We start from the raw sequence: 12,254 nt of genomic DNA, 5'->3' as shown, positions 1-12,254 counted from the left end.
CATATCTGCGTAGTTTGTTTTTGAGTATACGTGAGTGGTTGTCCTAAGGTATTAAGTGGTTTCCCTTGCCCGATAAATGGTCAACAATAAGACGAAAGAAAGTGAAGCTAGTATTTGGGTCGGAAAATATGATTGTTTTGGTAATTAGTGTTATCGGTAGCCAACCCATTAGAGCAAAAGTCGGTGGAAACAAACTATGACCAAGTAAGTCTCGAGTGTCGATAAAGGAGAAAGGCGATGTCGCGTAGATGGGAATAAGTAAGAGGATCAGCTGACGAAGAGGTACGAGCACGAAGGTCCTCCTGGAAGACATTACCATTTTTCAGAACTATCCATCACATTTCAATCCATTTCACTCGTTGGCTATCCGCCGTTGCATGCTTATGCGTGCCGAGTTGTTAGTCCGATACATTGGTCGTCCTGCAACGAGGTGTCTTCATCTAAAAGTAAACACCGAGTGTGGGTTCGAGGCACATACAGAGAGTGTGCACAGTACATCGATCCGGCATGAGCAGAGGATGTTAATTTCCGTGAATTGGCTTCAATTTCCGTGTAACCAATTGTGGAATCAACAACGCGTTACAAACTGGTTTATCAGCAGTGAGTTGCCGGTTGCCCGGAGAGTCATAGTCCGGGCAGCCCTTCTGCCTCCGCATTTCTCGTCGGCGAAGCCGTGGAATGAGTTTGGCGCCCATGCCGATATCTCATGGCCTCGCCGTTACCTACTCCGTGGTGTGTTTATATCACGTACACTTGATACCGCCGTATAACCTATTACGTATTACGTAGTACGCTTCGCCTCCTCCTCTTCCCCAGTCCATCTACGCGTACGCGGTGTAGGTATCTATAATACGAAACTCCCTGTAACACAATAACTGTGTCATCTCTACTTCGTTCTCTTACTGTTCCTAACGCTGCTACTACAGCCACCGAGTTGATTGGATCCACTTAACGGCGCGTATACGCCATGCAACGTTACTGCTCTATGGTGTATGCCATACACCCGGGTGTTGCATCGCACATTCGTATGGCTAGCGATGAGTTTGAACACTCCGTGGTCTCGATCAACTTCAGTCCAGAGGAGTGTTGTTTGCACAAGTTTGCTCTCGTGCTGTTTTTCCAAACTTTGGTCAATCCTGATTAAAGTACCCTTGATTAAGGATTCCGAAGTTTCAAATTCTACGTCAAATCAATCCTAGTTTGCAGTAAATATGAGTGGTCCTGAGATCGCACGATCTGATAATGTCGTCCCGTCGTAACACCTTGACTAAGCTAAAACGTAATAACTTGAACCATATAAAATTAGTCTAAAACTGAACGTTGGATCCGAGTGTGGCGTTTGTTTGATGTCAGAGGGCGGTCATAGTCGTCACTGTTTGGTTCGAAATAGTATAAGGCCAGCTCGGGCGACCTTAAGTGGACTTTGCTAAGTAACATGGGGGGGCTGGCCTAATGACTCGAGAGGCCTAGATTATTTTATTATCACTCCGTCAGTGATTTTGGTACGGCGATCGTAAAACAGCCCTCTTTGTTAATCAGATACGGTTCAACGGCAGCTTTACAACCGGGTGATCCGGTCCGGTTTCACTTCATCCGATTATCACGCGATTTTGAAGTATAGGTACGGAAAGACGATTCCCTCGCCGACAAATAATTCACCAACAAATTTTCTAACCCGATATCCTGCTCCGAAATCCGACACCTCGTGCCGCCAATTTCGCATTTCATAAGCAGAGAAACAGAATCACATCTCGGGATGTCCAGAGAGACTTTCGAGGCCTGTTGGCACGGTTTCAACGCTCGAGCGGTACGGTGATCAGCGGGTGTAATTAGCCGGCGAACTAGCGTGTCGTAGATAAATGAATAATCCATCTACAAGTGTACGGTAACGTGGCTGAACAGCCATTCAGGTTGTAAGTACAGCTACAGGAACGGTTCGATAAACGACGCCGGGCGGTGTTTAATTAATTAAGGAAGGTAAATGACAAGCAAACTTCGGACACACTCGCGTGCCTGCGAATGCACCCACGCACGCACACGCAAACACACAGATACGAGATTTCTCGCCGTTTCAATCGCTGCACCTCATTGTAATAACGCAAATTACGCAGTTCACTACGCACTGGATATCTATCTTGTAATAGGTGGATAGGTGAGTTTGTAGGCTGCAGCCAGCACCGCCTGTTTCTATTACACTTCGTCCAGCTGAACGTGTAGGTTGTTCGTTGGGTGTGAGGGCACGTGGTGTACAACGACTACAAAGAATACCGTTAGCTAGATCTGTCCGTCGGTCTGTCCTTCGTATTTCACTATCGCCGTCTCTCTTCATCTCCGGCCTCTCGATCGTCGTTCGCAATTCTACAATCAACTACGATTGCACTGTAAGCCACACTCGTAATTAATTATACAAAACCCACACGGATCGCCGCGTGAGCCGTGTGTAACCCGAAGGCGCGGGGTCGACGGGATATTGAGAGGAAGGAATCGATCGTTAACTTGCGGATAAATCAACGAGCGTGGCAAGAGGAAACAGCGGGTTAAAAAACAAAATAAAAAAAAATAAATAATTGCAAATTGATGAACCTAATAACCATCGTTTGATTTTATAAAATTTTATAACCATCCGGGTAAACTTTGCTGTCCAAATATTTGACGATTCAATTCTCGCACGATTACCGAAATTTGTTACTCTTGTTGCGTAAGAATTGAATTTTCATTCTGTCTCGGAGAGCGTTTTGAAATCATTTTTAATATCATTTTCTGTGTTCTTTTTTTTTCAGAAACTGACGACTCGTCGAGTTTTTCCATATTCAAGCGCTGCACGGGTAAGATTATTTATGGATTCATAGAAACTTTGGCCATAATTTATTTGTAAGCATGGTTGAATCGCGTGTCGGAGAAGCGGTTGGAAGCCGGGCTGTATCTAATGGCTCTGAGTCCTGGGATACCTTTGCATTACAAGTGCTAGAAAACTGAACAATAACCTCGAATTGAATTAGCATTTTTATAATATCCGAGAACCGCTACGCAACGATTAGTAAAACTATATAGTAGTTGCTTTAGCCACACCGCCTTTGCCTTTGCCTTTGCCTTTGCCTAGAACTGCAGCGTTGCGCATTGTTCTTGATAATGACGTCGCTGCACCGTCGAGTAACTTTAACCTTGGCCCAGATATCGCATTACAATTTATCATTTCATTTCCATACTCTGTACATAATTTAACTACCTATGTAAATGTATGTACATATTTTTCACGTTTCACGTTTATACCCTATCTGTACGCGCATTTACCTGCTGCATATTGAGAGTGGAGGAGATTCATTTTCTTTTTTATCCCTGGTCTATGTTAATTTGATTTTATCGATTTCCGTCGTTTCTTCATTTTTAATATTCCTTATTTTCCTGTAGTTACGCGTCGTTGATAAACCTTAATAAAAAAATCGCTGATATACTATTTTCACAAAAGTTATCAATAGATTTTCAACTATACGCGGATTTTCAACTCTGCACTACGAATCATACCAAATCCCAATATTTTCACAAATTTCGAATATCTCGTTATCTACTTACCGAATTTCAAAAACTTCGATTTCATTCGTATGCGCGAGTAAAGCTTGCGCGATAATAATCATAAGAACGAGAATCGTCGTAATAGCGAGACAACATTTTTACAATTGCTTTCGTACGATGACTGCTGCACTAACGGCCATTGTCTTTGCCTTATAATGGTCTGTAGCTTATTTCTTATACATACATACACACGCGCACACAAACACGCAAGGTAGCTATAAGCAGTTTATTTTTCACTTCCTTTTTTTCTCTCTCTCTTCTCTTTCTCGTTTTTTCTTCTTTCTTACCTTCTTCTATTTTTCTTATATTACGAACAGCTACCGGCTCGCCATACCCATTGCCGGCATACAAACGACTTAATTTCAGCTTAAGCGCCGAGATTGCAACACCAGCGTTACACCGACGCCGTAGACACCTATAAAACGCGATGTCAACAGAACGGGAAGTGAAAATAAATTCTTAATTAATAAAAGAAAAGGAAAACCAATTAACGAGTGAGCCAATATCGATACGACTGCCATTACACTACGAATGCCGAAAATCCGACGACTCTGGTTCTGCTCCCGCTACCTTTCCTTACCGTGAATACACACACACACACACACACACACACACCTTTCTTTTTCCCATGGGATAGCTTATCCTATGGTATCCTAGACTCCAGTCGTCTCTCGTAATGTAGTTCCGGGTCAAGTTTTTCTGACGGTTCGCGGCTCTACGGTTCTACGACCGTATTTTACAACAGAACGGTCTCTAGTGTAAAAAGTGTAAAAATGAAAAGCGTAATATTAACAATGATGACAATGATCATAATCGTAAAGCATAATAACAATGGCAATGAAAATCAGCAGGGTCCGCGCAATTACCTCGGACCTTTTTACAATTCCCCATTATATGTTTGTACCGCCAGACAATAACTGACGGAGCTCGGATCCCTGACGAGGTAAAAGGCAGGCCTGACACCTGAGTCCGACGCAGAGCCTGACGGGTGGACTCGGTAAAGGGGTTCTTATTCGCCGCGCTAAGTAGGTCGTCCGTATGATAATGTCCGCATTATTGGACCACGCTGAAGGGTTAAACGACGCCTTCGACCCTCCTAAGGGTCGTCAGATTGAACGGGACACCTGAGTCTTTGTTAGAGTTTAATTAATTGAGGGATGTACATGTGCACGTATATATACACCCTCGTATTTACGTGTATGTATAGAAGGATATGTATATAAGTCGCAGCTGAAGCTGGTCCTGAAACGACTGGGTAGAGTTGGCGAAAATCGAATGAAATTTGAGAAGTCAAAAATTCCCTCACAAACTTATTATAACCTCACGTCAATCATCCGGAAAGAAAATCGCTACGATATTCTAAATAGAGATCGAAAAATTTTAAATATCCCCTTTGAAACTATGTGTTTTTTACTCAATTTCTGGAAAAATTCAATCAGATTATAGCGTAAAATCGGCCGTGCGAAGTATTCAGTAATCTATGTTGCCGCCAAGTGGCGCGCGAGTCGGTCACTTCTCGCAAGCGAAGTAATGCCCGCTACATCATTAATATTTACACGAAACGAAAATTTTTGTCGACGCCGATATCGATAATTGAATAAGTTTGAACGTACGTGAGACGCGACACGGTTGGTGGCTGGTACGTTCTGAAATCATTCGCGACGGTACTTTGCCGGTGTGGGAAAATAAGCGCAGATACAATTGCACGCGACGCGGTGTACGTTTCGTACCTACGTACACATTCTGGGTTTACTTGGAAGTTTATACACGCTGTGTGTGTGTGTGTGTGTGTGTGTGTGTTCGCAGGAGAAAACGAGCCACGATCGTCTACCACCGGTTATACGTGTGTAGAGATATCAACTCCGTTTATCATCCGGCGTCTATAATATACAGTTATACAGCAGAACGTGAGTCTCGAACTGCGGATTCATCAGAATTTTATAATTTCATATTTCATCTCTATTTTATCATATCTTTATACTTCTTATGCAGCAGAATTTCTAACGACAACCACAATCAATGCTCTCTGCGATGTTGAATTTATGCGGGTTGAAAATCTACCGCGTCGCAATATATGGTCCACGGGGTAAATAGCAATGTTGTGTTGGATATATTAACAGCAAAGATTTTTACCTTTGCATACAATTTCATCTTGCCTGTATACAGCTGCAGAGTTTTCACGCCAATATAGTCTGTTATATAGAAAATAAAAAAAAGAAGAATATATCCTGCTGAATTGTGTTTGTTCACGCGAAGTTTAACTGCGTAAGAGAACCGCACGGTGGAAATATTGTGCAGAGATAAAAAAAAAAAGAAAAAATGTAGGGATATTAAAATTTACTGTTTTAACAACTGCCGCAAATCCCAGTATATAACCGCGGTAAGTGAGAATAATAATTAACCATTGCATTTTAGTATTTATTATTTATTATCGCTGGCGTTTCTCGGAGTGCTTATAACAATTATTTTACACCTGCGTATAGACGCAATTTGCGCGCAGGGATAGATACCACGTATGTGTACGTATATGCACGTACTCGCAGAGGTGGCAGTACCAGCGACTATACGGAACAGTAAAGTACTCCCAGTCTAGAGAACGATATGTATGTAAGGTACAAGTCAGATGTTAATTAAGGCCAAGGAGTGGAAACTGCTGCAGGTATTTGTAAACTCGTGTTGCAACGGCTACTTGCAACTTGCAAGCATCATAAGCTGCAGCTACTGATATTGCCGCTGCCGACGAGCTGCGAGAAGTTACATACCTAATTGTAAGAAATAGCCACCGGAGCTGAGATGCACCGGGTACGAGATCGAGAAATATCATAAGACTCGTGAATCCGCCGAACCAAGAATCGAAAATAGACTGTTCTCCAAGTTTGTTGCACAATTGCATTGTTTCATCACGGCTCATATCCCCGTCGGTTCTAATACCGTGGCTCTTTTTTTCGTAAAGGGATTTTATTTCATTAATCTCCTCGTGCTTTTTTTATTTTTTTCTTCTTTACCGAGCTTCCCCGCGTCAGCATGTATGCGTGTAGGACTTTACAAGTGGATCCTGACGTGCCCAGAGGGACGCGCGAGCTCTTTCGACACTCGAATTTCAATCTCGGTTTAGAGACAGGGCTAGAGAACGAGAGGTAGAGAGAGAGATGGAATGAGAGAGAGAGAGAGAGCAAGGAAGAAAGAGACAGTAAACGCGGGCACCAGGAACGAATCAATCCGTATCCAACGGTGTACAGGATGTTCAAAAATTCATACACATCGCTCACGTGCAGATAGAAAGGATTCAGCATTGGAAGGAACGTTTCTTTAAAATATCCTTACGATCTTTGTCGCTTGTCGAACAACGATTAGGGGGGAAAAAATCATTTTATTTTCGTCACGCTTGACGGCTCGTTGGTCGAACGAATATATCGGATGCTTGTACAAACCACTTTTCTGCTTGACTGCAGGGGAGACCTTCTGGTGTAATATCGAGGATTGATTAATTACTTGGATCTCTTCGTCCGCGATGACGATTAGTGTTCCAGTTTCGATCGGGCGTGAATCGCGAAATCTCAATCCGAGTTCCGAATCGTTGGGTTGATCATTTGACGAGGCAGGTTCTATGAACTTTTATGCAAAGCAGGGAATTCGGGTCGAGGAACTCGTACCCGACTCACAGCCGCAGAGCACCCACATACGTGGACACACGTCTATGCATGCCGTGCACGTATACGTATAGATATATTCGTGCGGTTGCCTTCGCGCGCCGGGTGACAGCGAGAAGAACGTTATTATTATACCACCTCTCGTACTTCCTGATAATATATGGACGCGTATACATGCACACATCAGAGTTTCGCTATGATAATGCTGATGCAGTGGCGCGAATTGTGGAAAAATTTTGCCAAACCGGGTCCTCGACCCTCGCACTTATATTTAGTACTCACGTTGCTGTATTATCTGACATGGTAATACTGCAAACTTCGCGATAGTATGTGTATTCAAACGGAATCTCGCAACTTGCTCCTATTTGTCTAGCCGCAAACCGCAAGTATGCGGAAATTTATATGTAATATCATACGTGTTATATACGTATATACGTATAATATATACGTTTGTATATTTGTACAGCGTGCACTGCATTTACGCGTGTGTTTATAATAAGAAAAGTTGCGTCAAAAATACACAGGGTATTTGACGACACGTGTGGAATCTAAGGAGTGGTTAAACGAACTCGAAAAAGCTCTGGAAGCATGACAGTTTCGGTAACACGTGTGCCGTGAAATTTATGCGAGTCAATCGATGGTAATTACCACAAACAACTAGTCTACATTTTGACAAAAATTTCCATGTAGAACTTGGTCCGGAACTAATAGCTCCGATGACGATCATCTGAGGGATACTAATGACCAACTGGATATTAATCGATTGAGTTATTGGTCGTTAAGTCGAGACCGCTCGTTACTTATTGATGGCAAGTTGTAACGGAAGGTGACGTTTCTTCCACCTAGCCACCTGTGCTCATACCTCTGGGTAACGACGACGTAATTTATTCGCTGAGATAGGTTATCGTCGACTAAGGTCACTGCAATCATTTCCCGTAAATGCACTGCATCATATCACCCGTAATCTTACCCACATAAAAGTCCATGTATATACGATATTCATATCACTTTTATACTCTATCATCCGTTGCCTTTCTGCTGCTAGTCAGGCTGTTGTATTCAGGATTGCCTCTCTTGATTCTAACGTTTTCAAAGTTGTAAAACCTCTGAAACAGCGATGACGCTCCGCGGAACGTTTGGACTCCAATGGAGGATATTTTCACGTTTCTTTCGTAATCCAAATCCGAGACACCTGAAGCCGTAATATGAAACTGCAATAGATTTAACACAATATTCAGGATCGAATTGACAAGTTCGATATCTGAAAAGGAAATCCTGTGCAGGTATCAGCACGGTATCTTCCTTTCACATACGAGTAAGTAGAGAGAGTAAGTGAGAGGAAGTGAGTCAGAAATCAGGCAAAGATTACATCGATTTTCTCGAAACGTTTTTTCTTTTTTTTTTTTGGTTCATTCCAACATCCAGATGCACCCGTGATGACGACCACGAATTTTCAATCAATGCTGGGTAACATCATCTACTTGGACAGGGCGACTCGTCTAACCTCCAGGTGCGTGTTATTATACCTGGGGGAGTCGTGGCTTGTTGTCTTTCGTAATGTTATGGTTCGAACTTCTGGAGGTGTTTGTACCGACCCGTGCAGGCTGAGACACGTATTCCCTGCCCTTTCCCTTCCCCTCCTTGCTCTCCTCCTCCTCCTCCTCCGCCCCTCCTCTTCCCGACACAACCGCTGCACGCAGCTCTCCCCTCCTCTCCTCTCAACGCACCAACCCAAGCCTCCACCTCCTCCCCCTCCGTACACGAGCCTTCGGCTATCTGGTTCCTTATCTCTCTGGGCTTCTCCCTCTTTCTCTATGCCCCTTGTTTTTTTCTCTCCTTCTTTCTCTCGCTCTCCTCGATCTCTCGGGTACACCTACCCGCGGGATACGATCCTGCAGGGGACGGGACGGACGCTCGGTGTGCGCGAGTAAAACCGTCCTTGATCCCGGGCCACGCTTCGTACGTTAGCAGTCTTCTCTTCTCTCCTCTCATCTCATCTCCTCTCCTCTCCTCTCCTCTGCTCTCCTCTCTTCATCGCTCTTCTACTCCTCCACTCTCCACTCTTCCTCCCCTCCGTAGTCGTTTCTTTTCTCTCGACGATCGGTCGCCTCTCTTTTCATCCAACACTGCCTGGGCCCATTCTCCAACCCGCAACACGTGTTGCACGGTGACGTCAGAGAACACAGAGTCACGGAAGACCGGGGTGCTGCCCCCTGGCATTGTACCTGTGTGCTTATATTCTTCCTAGACCCGAGGCTGCGAGCGAGTACGCCGGTTATGCCATCCCTCTTGCGGGAGTAGATCCAACTGTAAGATCACTTACATACAATACCACATAGATGAAACGACAAAAGACGGCAATTTTTGTTTTTCATGGTCAATGAAAATCTAGGGTCACACAACTTTTCTTTGTACACGGAGACGTACGATTGGTAGATGTGAAAAAATCGGCACATTCGAAGGTTCTCTTTTGTTGAGATGATGTCTACTTCTGTTCTACCTGCATAGATATCTCATCGGGCATAATTCGGGACCAACTGAGTATTAAGGAAAAATCGGGCATACCCTCGTGAGAGGGTACGGTCGGTGTTTTCATTTACTGTTAGTTTTCATTCGGTATGCATAAGATAGACGCATGTATAATCCTTACCTGCCCGAGCGAACGAGCTAACTAACCTCCGGCATCGTTCAGAGTATAATACATGTAACCGATTTGCATGGAGAGCCATTGCAACCCGGCGACGTTTACCCATGATACTAATGAGGATAAATAATAACGTTAATCTGTGACCTCGCGCTCGACGCAGACGCGAGACGCCGTTCTAAGCATCGGATAATTCCACGCCAGTCTCCCTGACGCCATCCAAAGATCCCTATAGCTGCGTGGTGTTTGCGTGCGCTTGTGTTTGTGTAGGTACCGCCGTGCAACGAGGAGCTATGTAGCTGCCAACGCTTAACCATGAACCCGCCTAAAGGCCCCGTGTCCACCGTCAGAGAAACTGTCTCTTAAGTAGCTGGTGTATTTCGAATGCGAGCAATGGTCGAACATATATATGTGGGATTTGTAAAGGGACTCGTTGACTACGTTGGAGACCAGACGGTGGCCAACTGTCCACCGCAGTGGCAAAGTCCATCGAAAACGGATCGGGAAGAGGGTCGACCGAAAATGTCAGTTTCCTCGGAATTGCCGTTGAAGTGATTCTGCACTCTTTAACACGGTGCAGTGGTCTCGCAGCGGTTGCATGGGGCTTCTCCAAATCTCCGTATCTATTTTTCTAGCTTAAAAGCGTCGCCCCAACTACTCGAAGACCCCGAGTCACTGGGGAGAAACAACATCAACACGAGGTGCGGAGGAGCGTATTATACACAGTGTAATGTGCGACGTCAAGCGGGAGAGGAGGAGGAGGAGGAGGAGGAGGTGGTGGAGACCACGAATACCACAATCGTTTCTATAACACTCTTATAGGTGTATACAGTGCCTGTCAGCTCTTACGCTCCTCGTGGCGGACGCATACGAGGCGGTATAACGCGAAGGCGAAGGAATCTAAAATTAGAAATGTTAATCGCCTTAGGAGTGGTCCGTTAGTTTCACTGCCTTTATCACGCTCATCGGGATCTCTGATCCCTCGTTTACACCAGTTCTCGGCTATTTCTTCAGTCCCGAGACCAGCTTGATTCCAAAACTTGTCATAAAACTATTCTCGCTTGCCAGGGCATCAATTATCAGGCTAATACGATTGGATTGTGAGAGTGACGGTGAGTATTGGCATCGTAATTACCTAATATGCAGGTATAGCCGAGTGCTCTGGGATGAACACTTTTTTCGTTCATGTAAGTGGCTGGTTAGTATTTTTGTCCTCTGATCCGAAACGCATCCTCGGATCTTCTTCGTCGTTTTATCTACTACGCGACATTTTGTTTCGAACAAAGAATCACCACGTATGATCGGTTGTTATGGTGATGGTACATCATAACGAATGAGAAGAGTACGTATACGTTGTATACAAGCACACACCGAGAAGCTACAGGGAGAGATTGTAGCTTTGTGTGGTGTGGTGCGGTGTGTGGTTCTTAGGAGTCCAAGGCTAACACCTGCATCTAACCCCACCATCGACGTATTCCAGGGAGAACAGTGCTGATACCCCGTTCCCTTGGTTGCAGTCTCTGGCATCGAGCATCGCTCTACCATCGATGATAAAATTTCCCACCACCGATGGAGGAACGTTTGTTTTTCGAAGAATGAACGCGCTTGAGAAAAGAATGAGGGGTACGTTTCCGCAACCTGCGCCGTTTCGCTCTCTCATTATTTTTGCTACGTGTTACACCCACGCGATCGGTCGCGATGTCGTTCACATTTGCTGAGCGTTGATACACACCTCTCGGTGCAGTGGAGAAGGCGTAGGCCGGAGGAACGAGTTGGCGCCGAGTGCCTCCAGCTGTTCGTTTAAAACCCACGCCTGAGCCGCCTGCACCGCCACTGCACCGCTTCCGAATGACGCTTTTGCGAGTAGGCCGTTCGCGGATAGGTGGGCATATCGCGTTGCGGGATGTTCTGGTTGACCAGTTTCTTATCTCGTAGTCCGATGCAGTGGCATTGACTCGACGCCCTGCCAGCGAAAGTAACGCCGCGTACGCGAGCGCTAATCTCTTCCACGTATTCCCCACCACCGCTTTACCACCGCCGCCTCGCGGGCCCGGGCAAACCCGTTTCTAGGTTACTACGAACCCGTAGTAACACGACCATCGGCCATCGGAAATGACCAGGATTCCCGAATCGCTCCTCTCCTCTTACCACGAACTGATACCCCACATTTCCAATATTCATCCAGCCAAGAGCAATGAAAAATGTTCTTCAACGAATTTGCGCTCGTTTCACATATCAAACCTCATCACGCGTCATCTTCTCCCGTAGGCCTCTTCACGGCGCTCCGACTTAAGGGACTCTAACGCTGCTCAACGACTTGGAAAATATTTCGTAATCGTTGGGTGCGCACCGTTGCGTTCTGCGACCTGAATCTCATCCGCGACAAGTGG

At 45.1% G+C, this 12,254-nt stretch overlaps 1 long non-coding RNA gene across 1 annotated transcript in view; it reads left to right on the top strand.

Annotated features, from left to right (window-relative positions):
• The window catches only part of LOC124305172 (uncharacterized), a 70,217-nt gene that overhangs the window by 46,219 nt on the left and 11,744 nt on the right, over positions 1-12,254 (top strand). The window contains exon 2 of the long non-coding RNA XR_006908334.1: positions 2,781-2,825. This is a non-coding gene — a long non-coding RNA (uncharacterized LOC124305172). The remainder of the gene's footprint in view (positions 1-2,780; positions 2,826-12,254) is intronic.

Source organism: Neodiprion virginianus, chromosome 5 (genome assembly GCF_021901495.1).
Source record: "Neodiprion virginianus isolate iyNeoVirg1 chromosome 5, iyNeoVirg1.1, whole genome shotgun sequence".
NCBI lineage: Eukaryota > Metazoa > Arthropoda > Insecta > Hymenoptera > Diprionidae > Neodiprion > Neodiprion virginianus.
Note: the sequence above shows the minus strand (reverse complement) of the source record. Positions and strands in the feature narration are given on the sequence as shown.